The 16,188-nt window shown below is 42.8% G+C and overlaps 1 protein-coding gene and 1 long non-coding RNA gene across 3 annotated transcripts in view; one reads left to right on the top strand and one right to left on the bottom strand.

Moving 5' to 3' along the window:
• Nucleotides 1-16,188, top strand: part of LOC135099796 (cytosolic iron-sulfur assembly component 2A-like) — an 83,125-nt gene that overhangs the window by 18,343 nt on the left and 48,594 nt on the right. Inside the window, exon 1 of one of the 2 annotated variants that reach the window (XM_064002317.1) lies at nt 14,907-15,006. The exons of the other annotated variant lie outside the window; for it this stretch is intronic. The gene's annotated coding sequence lies outside the window, so the exon portion shown is untranslated. Of the gene's footprint in view, nt 1-14,906; nt 15,007-16,188 lie in introns of those variants that run through there. 2 annotated transcript variants of the gene reach the window in all.
• Nucleotides 9,232-14,764, bottom strand: LOC135099797 (uncharacterized). The gene is made up of 2 exons (XR_010268386.1): nt 14,048-14,764; nt 9,232-11,107 (listed from the first exon to the last, which is right to left on the bottom strand). It is a non-coding gene; the product is annotated as an uncharacterized LOC135099797 (long non-coding RNA).

Here is a 16,188-nt window from a genome sequence, read left to right on the forward strand (position 1 = left end):
AACTCCTTTCCATGGACAAACTGTCTTAAATCTCTAACTCACCACCAGAATATGTTGCATCTTCTTTTACCGTCATTTCTATGGTTAAAAGTAGCAGGTGGGGGAAGAAGTGTGTTAAAATGGTAGTAAAAAGTGGCTAGGAAACTTGTTGAGCTTTTCATCGGTTTTAGGAAAGACATGTTGAGATTTATTGGAGTACGAGTGTTAGAAATGTAAAGGGTTTAGAGTGGGATGTAATAAAGTGGAAAAGTGAAATAGACAGAATAGTAAAACGTGTGTGACTGAGGGAATGGAAGAATAAAATTAAACAAAAGAGTACTTTAGAATGGTATATAGAGAGAAAGAAGCCCCGTTGTATGAAAAGGGGTATGAGAGAAGCCTGGGTGGTGATCTATTCCGAGCGAGGGTACAGTGTATGGATGTGAATGCAAGGAATTACGAATGGTTAGAGTCCTGCAGCAAAGTGTGCCAGATGTATGACATGGGAGAGAATGAGACGGTGGAACATGTGATGATGGAGTGTGTGAAGTATGCAAAATACAGTTATGAGATGATGCAAGTAGTGCGGAGGGAATTGGAGTATGTCAGAGTGGAGGAGACAGAAAGAGAATGGATGGTGTTCCTGCCGGGACTCTGTAGAGAGACGAATGGAAGAATGATTGAGGCTGTGAAGTTTCTGGAGAAAATGCGGCGTGCTAAAGAAACTAGTGGTGTGAAAGATGCTGCCTGTTTTCTGTTTGCGTTTTTTTTTTTTTTTTTTTTTTCAGGAATTGCCGATTCAAAGCCCTGTCTCAGGAACTTGGAGGAAGGATACAGGGGAGATGCCCTCGAGCATACCGCTCATTAATGGAGAGTGAAGCCACTGGTCGTAGCCTATTTGGTGGGCGGAGCTATGCATGTCTACCCAAAATATTCGGGACAGTCGTGCGCAAATCCTCAGTAAAAGTTTTCATATTTGCTTCAATTCCTCCATATACCAATTATTAATGTTATTGAACGGATATAACATGAATTGCTCTTACAAATTTGAGAGAAAAAACAGCCAAATTTCCCTTCCTTTATTTTTTACGCCATGGAAAGTAAATATTTACTCTCGTCTCCTCGACAAACATTATCTGTAAATCGTGCTCATTTACCACCTACACTGAGCACCTACTAAATTTTTCATCTCTGACACCGATATAGCCTTCTATGTAGAGCTTCTATGATTTACTATAAATAAAACAATAGTAGAACATAGAAAAGGTACTTTGAGAAAAGAAAAGACACAAATACGTAGATAGCGAGAGAACTTGTCGCCAATTATTCATGTTACATGATCATATAATAGGTCACTGGTATAGTAAGAAAAAGGACATTAAATTGTTCAGACACCAGCTGTTGATGTACATTATGTTATGATGAGAGGTAGACTGATCAGTGACTAAAACAAACAAGAAACAATCATGTAGACGCAAGCATCACAAACATTACTACCACAGGAAAAACATTTCAACCAATTCTGCAAACAGAAACAACAGATCAAAGACATGTAATCACAAACTATTTGCGTACTATGCTAATATGTTACAACAGCCAGTGGTGTATGCTACAGTAGCCAATAGGTTGAGATAAAAAAAAAAAAAAAAAAGCCCATGGCAACTTCTTGGTGACAGCCTATTAGATGAACAGATAGAGTGTCAGTATCATATAGCATGATGCAAAGATGATTTTTCTCTATATTTTCCTTTATATCTAAGGGAGACAAAGCAGAGACAACCATCACAACATATTTACATGCATGCAATAGCGAAGCTATTTTAATTGCTTTGCTTTTTTCTTTGGTCTGGTTCCCTTATACATATTGTTGTGACGGTCCCCTTCAGCCTTCAGACGCCTTCAGTTACTCACCATAGCAGCAGACAAGGGGCCGTCAGCACACACAACAGGGATCCACAACTGCCGTCATTGTCGGGTTCGTTTGGCTTATATGGGGAAGGGTAGCGAGACACCGTCTCAATCTCCCCTTTGGTTCTTTCACCTGATGGGCTTCCCGGGATTGACAACCGTAGCTGCCCAGGGGAAGCAGCACTCTGCTGATGTGCCAACCCATCAATATTATATATGTGATATGTTCTTTACAAATCACAATTAGCTGGATAGTACACCATGGGCAGCAGTAAAAAAAAATAAAAATAAATAAATAATACAAATTCTAAAAGATGGTCGTAAAAATGAGCAGAAAGGAATGCCTTGAAACTAGATACTGTTTTGGCTGAAACAACTTTCTGGGGAAGTGAGTTCTAAAATGAAATCCCTCTGACACTGAAGAACCGTTTGCGTGTATCTAATTGTGTTCTCACTTGAGCAATCTTGTACTGATGACCTCTTGTGGTATCTAATGTTGGGTTACAGAACGTGTCCTCGGGAGCAATAGCGCAATGGCAATGAAATATTTGCCAATACTTTACCATGCCAAGGCGCAACAGTCCGTGAACCGAATATCCAAAGCTTTCAATCTTTGGAAGTAATCCAGGTGTTCCATGCCTTGAATGTTCTTTGTCCATCGTCTCTGAACAGATTCCAACAGCTTTAGATCTGTAATATATCCCAAATTCCACAGAGATGAGCAGTATTCCAGTAGGGGCCGTAAGTGTGCTATATAAATAGGAATGAGAAAAAGATACCTCTCGATTAATAATAAATTTAAGCAAGTTTTGAGCTATGCCACCTGCTTTCTGAACGATATTAGCTACATGCTGATGAAATTTAAGAGACGAGTCTTAACTTGAATTGGGGTGTCATTCATATAATATAACCCAGAGACTGGTAAAGTTGACCAATCCACAGTACATCTACTGAATCATAATACTACACATTTATTGGTATTCATGGACAATCCCCAAGAGGATGCCACTTATGGAGAAGAGTAATATCTATTTGACATGTAGTCATATCCTGCACAAGAGAATGTAGAGAGTTTGTCTTAACTGTGATATATAATTTAAGGTCATCAACAAATTTTTTTGTGTCTGATTTAATATTATTAGTGGGAAAATTTATGTATAAAAAAAAAAAGCAATGGACCAAGAACAGAGACCTGTGGCACCCCGCTCACTACACCACAAGATGACTCAACTTATAATCCATTACCACATTCATCACTCTGTAGGTCAAAAATTTTCTGATCCAACCCAAAAGGTTGCCTGTGACACCCAGATTACCAAGTTTGTCCAATAGAATACTGTGACATATCGTGTTAAAAACCTTGGAAAATTCAAAAAGAGTTAAATCAACATTGCCACCTTAATCTAGTACATAGGAGATATTACTGTACGTTAATAAGAGTAGATCTTCCTGGGTGAAAACCAAACTGGTCATTACATCATTACTGGTGGTATAATCAAATAATTTTGCACAAAATGCGTTCAAGTTACTTTACACAGACTACTGACATCAAAGATACAGGTCTATAGTTTAAAGGGTCGTGCCTAATCCCTTTTTTATAAACTGGAACAATCAAGGACCTTTTCCATATGGAAGGTAAGGAGCAGGAGTTATAAGAACCTTTGAAAAGAAGAAATAAAGGATATGTAACTTCATCCATACATGATTTCAATAAGCATGGGTGAATCTCATCTCACCATTGAAGATGAGACACCAAGAACAGAGAGTGCAGCCATAATTGAATCCACAGAGATGTCATTATGCCCAATATTCTCATTAAAAGTTTGGTGCAGCTCAGGATAATCAGGATCCTCTCAAACATATACAGCAGAAAATGCTGTAGCAAAAATATTAGCCATGCCCTCAGCATCCTTAATAACACTTCCAATCCTCTGACTTAAGTGAACCCATTCTAGGTTTACCTACCTTATTATGGCATATATATGAATGGAATATTTTTTTTTTTTTTTTTTGTGTGTGAGAGACTATCAACTAGGGAGGCTTCATACTCTGCCTGTTTCTTAGTGACAAAATTTATAAACTGATGATTAATATCTAGATAGAGTCTCAACACACCAGTAGCCTCACTGACACGAAGTCTTTATTTACAGTAAAGAATGGCGTCTCATCACAGCAGTAGCCTCACTGGCACGAAATCTTTATTTACAGTACAGAGTGGCATTACAAGGCCCAAGGCACACCAACACGTCACAGAACCAGCAAGGCACACACCATATGGCCTAACTCAGCAAAGCATCTATTATCACTGCGTAACGTTTCTCACCTCACAGTGCAGCAGTACAGTACACAAAAGCTTCACAGCACACAATTGCGTCACAACTCGCAGGCGGCATCATACACTGTCTTCGCTCGCAGTCCGAGCCATCACAGACAAGGCAGGTGTTGCGCACACATCCCAGCTTCCAGTAGGTAGTCTCAGGATGCCAGGGCACGCAATTCTTACAGCGTGCTTCAGGGGCGCAGAGTCACATAGTGGCAGCGGCGAGCGACAAGTGTCGTAGCGTAGCACAAGGGGAGCGTATTGCAGGCATTCTCTTAGCTTGTCAGCACAGGTGTACTGTAGGCGGGAGAGGTTGCAGTCTGCCTCTGCAACAGCGACAGCTCCCTGCATAGACTCAGCTCGCAGCTCGCGGGTGATTGGCTAGCGCTCTAGCCAACCAGCGGCCTCCAGCTTCACTACCATCCAGCAGCTCACTACAGCGCTGCCAACACCCTACTTCACTACTTGGGGGTACAGTGCCACCAACGTCACCCTAGTGCTGCAACAATATATATATATATATATATATATATATATATATATATATATATATATATATATATATATATATATATATATATATATATATATATATATGACCATCACAATATGAGATTCTATGAAATCCATCTCCTTTTTTTTTTTTCTATAGAATATGCATAATAACTAGTTGCTGTTTTTACAATATGGTGGGTCAGGTTAGGTTAAATTGGGTGATATATTATTCGCAGTGATGGAGTAAGGGATAGTGATGGCAGCCCTGGAATGACTTTAGGCGAGGCCACCGTGGCCCCATGCAATAAGGGGCCCAAAATAGTTAGGCATTCAAATGTTCTATTTGAAAAAAAAAAAAAAAAATTGGTCAGGGAATCAAAGGAGCCCATGATTGCCTCACTGCCCAGGGTTCAAGACACCATTACTTCAACACTGTTTTCTATAATTTTTTCAAGGTTTTGAGAGATTAGTCTTTGTTAATAATAATTATGAAGCCACAAAGAACTATATATTCCAGTAATTTGATTACTATTTGCTTGTGTAAGTCATAACTGTCAGTCAAAAAATGAACATTGTAGCAGAGGAATTTGTAACATACAAACGCGCCAAGATTTATCACATCATTTATCACTTCTAATAGTTAATAGTAAGTGTTCACTGCACTTCTGATGAAACGTATAGAACTCTGCATCACTTTAATTTGTTTTCCTTGCATTTGGATCTCACAGAAGATGAACTGCAAGTGAAATTCTTGAAATATCTCGTCATATGATCTCCCACATCTTTTGGCGTGCTCATGATTTAAAAGTGTTTTCAGTAGTGATCCGGCACAGTATACAGTGTTTGATTTTCGTACTGAACACGATTCAAAACTCCACTGCCAGACGGAAAACTGCTGTGTACATCACTCAGTTGACTTTAGGTAGTAATTCCGTAAGATACAGGAAGAAGTATTAATAGACTCTTCCATCACTTAAGGTTCTCAGTCTATTTTCCTGGGAAGAAGAGTTTTTCAGGGCAGCAGCAGACATAGCAGAAGAGAGACATATGAGGTGTGTGGCGGAAGCATATCTTCGTGTTTAGAGTTCTTAGCCAGCATAATTTTCTCCCTGCATTAGCTTCATGTCAACTATAATATTGAAAAAAATATACATTTTCTCGTCTGCACGTGATTAAGTTAAAGTTGATGCAAGAAATTCTTTGACTACTTAACTTCCAAAGTGAAGCACATTCTGACCCTCTTCCCTTTTGCAGAGATCTCCATTCTTGGAGACTTCAATGTTCACCACCAACTTTGGCTTTCCTCTCCTTTGACTGACCATCCTGGTGAATTAGCCTTCAACTTTGCTATCCTCCACGACATAGAACAATTGGTGCAACACCCTACTCGTATTCCTGACCGTCTTGGAGATACGCCCAACATTCTTGAACTTTTCCTGACCTCTAATCCTTCTGCTTATGCTGTCACCCTTTCTTCTCCGTTGGGCTCCTCCAGTCTCATATCTTTGTCTTGTCTTATCGCTCCAATCGCTCCTCAGGATCCCCCTAAGTGAAGGTGCCTCTGGCATTTTGCCTCTGCTAGTTGGGGGGAGCTGAGGAGGCATTTTGCTGATTTTCCTTGGTATGATTACTACTTCCATGTCAGAGACCCGTCTTTGTGTGCTGAGCGCATAACAGACGTGATGGTGTCTGGCATGGAGGCGTACATTCTTCACTCTTTTTCTCGTCCTAAACCTTCTAAACCTTGGTTTAACACAGCTTGTTCTCCTGCTATACATGATAAAGAAGTGACCCACAAAAGGTACTTAAGCCTTCCATCACCAGAATCTCATGCACTTTATATTTCTGCCCAGAACCATGCCAAGTCTGTTCTCCAACTAGCCAAAAACTCCTTCATTAACAGAAAGCATCAAAACCTTTCAAGATCTAACTCCCCTCGTGACTTCTGGCATCTAGCCAAAAATATCTCCAATAACTTTGCTTCTTCTTCTTTCCCTCCTCTACTTCAACCAGATGGCACCACTGCTATCATATCTATTTCTAAAGCTGAACTCTTTGCTTAGACCTTTGCTAAAAACTTTACCTTGAACGATTCTGGGCTTGTTCCTCCCTCTCCTCCACCCTCTGACTACTTAATGCCACCTATTAAAATTCTTCACAATGATGTTTTCCATGCCCTTGCTGGCCTAAACCCTCGGAAGGCTTATGGACCTGATGGGGTCCCTTCTCTTGTTCTCCAAAACTGTGCCTCCGTGCTTGCACCTTGCCTAGTCAAACTCTTTCAGCTCTGTCTGTCAACATCTACCTTTCCTTCTTGCTGGAAGTTTGCCTACATTCAACCTGTTCCTAAAAAGGGTGACCGTTCTAATCCCTCAAACTACTGTCTTATTGCTTTAATTTCCTGCCTATCTAAAGTTTTAGAATCTATCCTCAACAGGAAGATTCTTAAACATTTATCACTTCACAACCTTCTATCTGATAGCCAGTACGGGTTCCGTCAAGGCTGCTCTACTGATGATCTTCTGGCTTTCCTTACTGAGTCTTGGTCATCCTCTTTTAGAGATTTTGGTGAAAGTTTTGCTGTTGCCTTGGATATATCAAAAGCTTTTGATAGAGTCTGGCACAAAGCTTTGATTTCCAAACTACCCTCCTACGGCTTCTATCCTTCTCTCTGTAACTGTTCTATTGCTGGTGTGGTAGACAGTCACTGTTCTTCTCCTAAATCTATTAACAGTGGTGTTCCTCAGGGTTCTGTCCTGTCACCCACTCTCTTCTTATTATTCATTAATGATCTTCTAAACCAAACTTCTTGTCCTATCCACTCCTACGCTGATGATACCACCCTGCACTTTTCCACGTCTTTTCATAGACATCCAACCCTTCAGGAGGTAAACATTTCACGCAGGGAAGCCACAGAACGCTTGACTTCTGATCTTTCTAAAATTTCTGATTGGGGCAGAGCAAACTTGGTATTGTTCAATGCCTCAAAAACTCAATTCCTCCAACTCGACACAACCTTCCAGACAGCTATCCCCTCTTCTTCAATGACACTCAACTGTCTCCCTCTTCTACACTGAACATCCTCGGTCTGCCCTTTACTTATAATCTGAACTGGAAACTTCTCATCTCATCTCTAGCTAAAACAGCTTCTATGAAGTTAGGCGTTCTGAGACATCTGCGCCAGTTTTTCTAACCCCCACACCGGCTAACTCTGTACAAGGGCCTTATCCGTCCATGTATGGAGTATGCTTCACATATCTGGGGGTTTCCACTCATATTGTTCTTCTAGACAAGGTGGAATGAAAAGCTTTTCGTCTCATCAACTCCTCTCCTCTAACTGACTGTCTTCAGCCTCTCTCTCATTGCCGCAATGTTGCATCTCTAGTTGTCTTCTACCGCTATTTTCATGCTAACTGCTCTTCTGATCTTGTTAACTGCATGCCTCCCCTCCTCCCGCGGCCTCGCTGCACAAGACTTTCTTCTTTCTCTCACCCCTATTCTGTCCACCTCTCTAACGCAAGAGTTAACCAGTATTCTCAGTCATTCATCCCTTTCTCTGGTAAACTTTGGAACTCCCTGCCTGCTTCTGTATTTCCACCTTCCTATGACTTGAATTCCTTCAAGAGGGAGGTTTCAAGACACTTATTCATCAATTTTTTACTATTGCTTTGACCCTTTTATGGGATTGGCATTTCAGTGGGCCTTTTTTTGGGGGGGGGGATTTTTGTTGCCCTTGGGCAGTGTCTTTTATACATAAAATAAAAAAAAAAGAAAGAAAAGAAACGCACTAACACATAAAGGGACAACACTGCTCCGGGATTAAAGTCACAGCCACGAAATGGAGTCGGACAAAATGTCTATCGGTCAGAGATGCAAAATATCACCAGAAAGAGCAGCATCTTTCCTTCTTTCCCTTGCCTTATGTCACTTTGAGGTTCTTTTTAATGTGAAATGACAAGAAAAGAAATATTTCTTTACACAACACCAACTTTCTCGGTCTCAAAAAGCATTACATTCTATAATTTATTCTACAAAATACATTTCTACAGGAACTTAAATGATTTTCTGATGTTCTACTACTCGCTGATTGGTTGTTTGCCTTTTGGGCCTGGAAAAGCAAACACTTTACTGGGCACATAGGCTCCCGTTTGCCTTGCGAGCAAAGCATTTGACTTGTCAGTGACACTACTGAAAACGCCCTAATTTCGTTTTCTTGCATTTCATGTGATGATTGGCCATGAAAATCTCTACACTTTACCAGTGAAATGACATCTCTTCATTCCTCCTGGTGCAGCTATATAGACCAAACAAGCAGGCATAATGGGAAAAATGTTGAGGTGGGTGAGTGCCAGGCTTATCGGTAGCTGAGCAATGATTTCGGTTTACTTCCGAGAAGGAGGCAGAGCTTAGCGACTTCACTACTCTGACGTTATGGCCTCTTCCTTGTATCCTTCCTCCATGCTCAGTAGGAGTAATTCCAAAGCACCTATAACATGAAGATCAAGATCAAGACTAACCAAAAAAATTGCTTGATTGACTGATACATTTATTGTTGCATTAATAATGAAATACAACAAAGGAGGAGGATGGACCTTGCCACCCACCCCCTGGGCAAAGACTAAAGGGTAGAGTATCAAAAACATAAAAATAGATAGTATACATTACAAGAATATAAGTAAATAAATAAATACAGATATTGCACACCTTATTGCATAAATATCCTAGTCTGGGAGCAAACGTAGGATATTCCTTATCTCCCTGAGAGTGGCTGAGTCTAAGAAATGGTCAATGAGGGTATACAAGTCATGTTGACCTTGCAGCCTAAATTTAGCAATGAGAGGACATTCTGTGACATAATGATGCAGAGTGCATCCCCTTGGTGCAGCACATAGCACACAGCATACACCAGAAGCACTGACTTCCCAAAAGTATTTATAGCCTAATCTGAGCCTCATTGCCACCCTGTCATGTGATGCAGTGTGTCTCCCATGGGTGTAAGCACAGCTCTGGGAGACACGTACATAGTGAAGACTACTGCCACTGTCCCTATGGCAACAAAGCTCCAACTGCTCACTAATGCTACTATGTACAAAGTCCTTAATGTTACTCTTAACATAGCCCAGAGTGTACTCAGCGCCAGGGTCCACTGTGTCGTCCTGAAGGGCACATTGAGCAAGGCAGTCTGCCTTTTCATTAAGCGGAATACCCACATGAGAGGGTATCCAGGTGAAAAGGACCGTGGCACCAGCACCCTCTAGGGCGTGGATGAGATCAAGACATTTATTAACTAGATCACAGTCCATGGGGGAGGTAGATTAGAAAACATACTGTGCAGCCTGGCTGTCAACAAAGAAGTACACATCTTTACAGAGAGGCACCACAATATGGAGCACCTCCAGAACAGCATACAGTTCTGCCCTAGTGGAGAACATGTGTGTAGGGAGCCACCTGGAAACCTCAGTGTCAGTGCAGTGATTGGCAGAAATGTAGTCGCAGATGAACAGCCCGCATCCAGACCTGCTGCCATTGACTGATCCATCACAATAAACATGAATAGCCTGAACATGGGGATACTTGGACAATTTAGTCATGAACATGTCTTGCAGCACATGAGGGAGCCAGTCCCTCTTGGGCTGATGCAGTGAGTGAATATCAACACTGACACGGTGAGGGTTCTAAATGGGTTGCAGCGGTGATATAACAATGTTAATACAGGCCTCGGCTTTACCTACACTTGTAAGAACTCCCAAGATCTTCCTAAGGTATGGAGTTGTAGGAGTCCAAGGATCATGATACATGGAGGTCAGTGATCCCTTCAGAGAGTTGGAGCCCATGTATAGCATCCGACCAACAAGTAATTTCCTGTATCCTACACATAATACTCGGGAGGTGCAGTTCAGCTCTGAAGACCTCAATCCATGCAGTCCTGGGGCATCCTGAAATTATTCTCATGGCTTCATTCTGAACAAGCTCCAGGGAATGGAGCTGGATGGCACTGAACTGTATTAAAACAGGGGCCGCGTAGTTAATGAGGGACTGTACGAAAGATATAAAGAACATCCTTAGGACTGGAATGCCAACCCCCAGGTCCCTGTTTGCTAGCAGCAAAAGTGGCACTAGCTGCAACAGACAGAGGTCTCGAACATAGTGTACAGCTTGGAGTGACTAAATGAAATTCAGCTGAACACCCAGGTACTTGTGTATATGAACTCTAGGGATGGGAACATTATTTACAGTGGGTGGTCAAGGGACCTTTTCTTTGGCTTGAAATTTGGTTTTACATTCATTAATTACAAGTCCTATTTGAACACACAATGCTGCTAGTTGTGACAGAGCTAACTGGAGAATCCTGGGTGTGGGGCATTGCAGGAGTTTGTCGTCAGCATAGATGAGGACCTGGGTGCCCTGCAGGAAGGAACAACGTGCAATTTTAGCCATTAAAATATTGAAAAGCATTGGACTAAGGACTCCATCCTGTGGTGTTTCAAGCTCAAAGACTTCCTCACCTTGAAATCAAACCTGTGCAGTTTTATTGTACAAATAGCCCCTGATCCATCCTAATAATGTACCTTTGACACCTTTGAGAATGAGTTCCTCCATAATAACATCTTTGTTGGCCTTGTCAAAGACACCCTTGAGATCAACGAAAGCTCTGCAGGTATTATCCTTATTTATAAGGTACTCAACAAAACAATGACTTGTAGAATGACCTTTTAGGAAGCCATGTACATTGCCAGAGAGTACGTGGCCCACCTTATATATAAGCCTGTTTAATATTACCCGTTCCATCATCTTACACAGACAGCTGGTGAAAGAAATGGGGCGAAAGGTGCCATCACCTTTGGGGATTGGGATGAAAATGGCTGTTTTCCAGGAGTGGGGAAGCTTGCCTGCAGTGAGAGACATGTTAAATAGATCTAAAACAGGGTCGTCGACCTTTACCTCCAGAAGGGCATTGAGGATATCATATGTGATGCCATCCTTGCCAGGAGCTGCTGACTTGTCTAATTTAACTGCTGAGAGAAGTTCATCATGCGTGATAGGCACACAGGTGTCATCTGGCGGAGAAACACTGTGGTGAATAAACTTCATCCTTTTTGGTTTTTGCCGGTCAAGTGCCTCCTGGTGTTCCACAGGAAGCCCAGAGAAGCATGAGGCTTCCTTCCACTGCAAGATGAGCTCTCGTGTCCTGCCGCCTGGGCTTGCCCTGGACACTGTTGATGTAGTGCCACACCTCCCATAGGGACCAAGCCCTGCGCACCCGGTCCAGGAAGGAGACCCAATTCTTCTTTCTTTCTTGTTGCCTCAGAACCGTGAGGTGTCGAGCCACAGTAACCATAGCATCCCATGACTCTGTGTCTGCTGGGTTAAGCTGCCAATGTCTCTGGTAGGCAGCAAGCGTCCGTTGGCAGTTCAGGATTATAGGGTCGGTAGCATAAGTCCAGCAGCGTGAAGCGTGGGTCCTTGCCAGAACCTTTGGAGTCGCAATGAATCCCTCGATGGTGTGTAGCAGTCCGTCATACAGTGCCTCTGCGTCGGCGAAGGAGCCCTTCACGGCAGAGTACCATGCCACCACATGGACGACGAGGCCCGCCAACCTGGATGGTGGCACCATCAGGCACTTCCTGGGCACTGCCAGGGCGGATTGTACCGGGAAGGTCGTCTCCAGGGTGAAGTGGTCACTCAGCAAAGACTTGATAAGAAGGGTTTCGGCAGTATATGCTGGCACATTGATAAGGGCTACATAGTCAAGTCTGTCTCCCTCTATATGTGTGGGTGCATATTCCGCAGAGAGCACTGCTGTATCTGTGGTGTCAAGGAAAGCCTTCCAGGCTTTCCTTGACTTCCTGACGCACCTCGCTCAGTCCGTGCCACAAGACACCACAACCAGATAACGCCCCTAAAGACGCCATGCACGGACCGGTACAGACTCAGCGCATGGTGCGAGCCATCAATAGTATTTCATTTCTAGATTAGACTTAACTTTAGGACTAATGTTAAGTTTTTCCCCACCCCCTCTGTACATTTTCAGTTTGTAAATTGCCTTGATAATAGACCGTTTATTATTATTATTATTATTATTATTATTATCATTATTATTATTATTATTATTATATCCCTGGTCTGGCTCGGAGCTGGCAGTCCGGACTGGAAGGGGGTTAGAGCAGCGCCTCTTCCTGCGGGTAACCAACATCCATTTACCGGCAGTATCCCTATCACGGTCTGCCTCAGGTGACTTGTCCTCCGAGACAGGGAGCCATCAGGACAACTAACAGGAGCCATCCCCGAGCGGCCCTGGTGTTGTCGCGTGGCTCCCGTGATTGGCTTGGTGGGGGTAACCTTCCTCGGAGAGGGTGCAGCAGCACCCGCACATTGCCCTGCAGTATTTTCCTCTGCCTGGGGTGGGTCATACACACTCTGCAGGCACATGTCACTGTCTCCCTGGTCCTGCTTAGCGTCACTGACTGGACACGGAGTGGGGGCCACAGGGGGCATCCCACCAGCACTGTTTGTTGCTGTTGCTTCTTAAAAGTGGCAAACTAATTACTGAGGGCAGAGACCATCTCGGAGAGATTGTCCACTTTAGCAGCTAGCACGTTTACCACTGCCATGAGGTGCTGGGTGGCGTTAGTAACAGGCAGTTCCTGAGTGGCCCCCAAGCTGGGGCACTGCGGAGAGCACTGTAGCAGTGTGCTGCGGCAGCGGCGGGAACAAGGCAGGTGCGACGGAAGTGCCAGTGGTGGAGCAGGAAGGCTGGGGCAGATGAGGGGCAGCAAACAGGAATGAAGGCCTATTCGTCCAAGCGTTGGTCTGAGGAGGTGGAGCCTGGCGGAACACAAGTCTGGGCCGAGTCACCACATCAGTGTGGGGCCTAGGCCTGACAGTGCAGAGGGTGGAGTAGGCGTTGTGATCACCCCCACAGTTGCAGCAGCGAGGAGGGACTTTGGTGCCCTCCTTGATCTTGTCTAGGCACTGCACTGACTTGTGGGAACCAGCACAGTACCTACACCAAGGAGCAGACTGGCAACGCCACTCCTTGTGGCCCCAGCGACTGCAGTGGTAACATCGGTCCAGCTCTGGCGTGTACCGCTCCACACGCCAACGTCCAAGGCCCAGGAGATGCACTTCACTGGGCACCTTCCCAGTCACCACGCTCAACAGTTGAGGCCTTGGCTTCTGCCCCACCAACCTCCTCTTGAGCCCATGAAACCCAGCTAGTACGTCAATAAGGTTAACATTAATGTGGCTCGACACACCATGCATGATGACCGCGTGAGTGTCCTCCTCACCAGGGTACTCCAAAACAACGCCCAGGATAGTATAAGATGAGGATTCAGAGCTCACCGTGATATAGGGCGGGTTCCTTCCCTCCTTGTAAAGCGATTGCAGGTCCGGGTGTTGTTTGAGCAAGGCTGCAAACCAGCTAAACAATTCACTGGTGGTCTTTCCATGGCCAGGGGGGAAAATATAACAGGATCAAAAATAACTATAAATACATTTTGAAAAAAAAGGAAAACTAAATAAAAGAAGAGAAAAAAATAACAGAAACCAAGGAAAAGTAAATTAATGCAGACAAAGATCAAACAGTAATAAGCATACATCAGAGAGAGAGAGAGAGAGAGAGAGGTTGGAAAGTCATTCTCCCGACCCAGAACTAAACCTAACTCAGGAATCACTGTAACGAACCGAAGAAGAAACCATTACAATAAATAAAAAAAAAAAAAAAAAGTCGCGCGGCCCTATTTCTTTTTTTTTCGGCTCCTACACTTTACAATGGTGGGGATCTGGTAGGAAAGCTTTTTTTTTGTGGGAAAAGCTAAAATAGAGCTAAGTACCACCTCTAGCCACTAAAAATAAATAAGGAGCTACCTACTGTTGCTGCTGTGTGATAATCGCCATGTTCTTGATCCTGCTCTTACTGCTAGCATCCTAACTTAACTAAGTCAGTATATATGAAATAGAGCCGTAGCAGCAGTAGTACAGCAGCCTTTTTTTTTTGTAGTAAGAGGCGGTATTTGGCTCTATTTTAGCTTTCCCCACTTGACGCGCTTTCCAAGTCCCCAACCTTATTGGGAATAGGAGCCGAAAAAAAAAAAAAAAAACAGGAAATAGGGCTGCGCGACTCTTCTCATTATTTACCACAGTTACAAGTACCAAATACCTTTAAACTCAATAAAATTTACAATGCAAGAGTAGTGAAGCCGGAAATCGACACGGGCCATGTGGCAGAATGTGGAGCGTGGGACGGTCACAGTAAGGTTAGAGTGTAAACAAGAAGGGTCGGGTGGCATGCTGCATTATCGGTAAGCATTCCATGTTCATGTTTTCACTAACAAACACTATAATTGAGTACTGTCGGTTGATAAAATCATGCAGAATGTAAGTGAAGAAAGGTCCATGCAATTAAAATACATGCCATTCAAGTTGTCAGTGGAGGAAAGTAATGTTAACTAACGAGCTTAAGCATGTATGGGCGACAGGTGTTCATGGACGTGTAGGCGGTCAATGGGGGAATGATACAAGTATTGCAATCCGGCGAAGCATACATAGGAAGCTAGGTGGTTATGAGGGTGAGGTAACTATGGGATGAGGAAGTTAATTACAAAGGCGTGAGGTGATTTTTGGAGGACGAGACAGACCTGGGTGGGCTGAACTGTCTTTGCCCAAAAATTATAATACCTGTAACTTCAAGCATGATTCATTGATAGCTCAATGTAATTTTACATGTCATCATCATCACTTTGTGAAATGTTCCTTATTTTTTCCAATCAACATTAGGTTCTTTGCCTGTTTCAAACAGGGGAGAAAAATATTTTTTGGCAGATTTTGGGAGGGTTTAAATTAATCTGATAACCATTTCCTCTGCAAATCAGTTTTTTTTTTTTTCTGTCCCAATCTCTGGAATTACTGATTTTTCATAAGAATGACTAACAGATTAACACAAAACACACTGAAATTGACATGAAAAAAAAAAAAAAAATCATCCTCACATAACACACAAATGATATCACTGTTATCTCCTCTCCTGCCTTGGAAAGTAACGATTTGCAAAAAAAAATGAGTAATCAGTTAATACAAAACATGCCTAATTCTGCTAAAAGAAAAATATTTTCATCACCAAAAGACACACAATAATGCATTGCTGTTCACAACTTTGCACTCTGATCACTCGCTATTGTCACACCACAAAACTGTTAGGTGTTAAACTAAATTTAACAAAACCTAACCTAACTAAACCTAACCTAACATAAACCTAACCTAACCTAACATAAACCTAACCAAACCTAATCTAGTCATGAATAGTTCATATAAAAACCTTACTGTTTGGACAGGGTAACATTTAATTCATCCTCATCTTCCCTTTCTGGCCTTCTTCTTGCAAGCTACACTTATGGCAGAACACTGTTCATGTAAAAAAGTCAGGGAATCGAGTATATTATCAGCAAAAAAAGTATGCAGAAAATGTGTAGGTTGTGTTCTATGAG

Source organism: Scylla paramamosain, chromosome 4 (genome assembly GCF_035594125.1).
Source record: "Scylla paramamosain isolate STU-SP2022 chromosome 4, ASM3559412v1, whole genome shotgun sequence".
In the NCBI taxonomy this organism is placed as follows: Eukaryota; Metazoa; Arthropoda; class Malacostraca; order Decapoda; family Portunidae; genus Scylla; species Scylla paramamosain.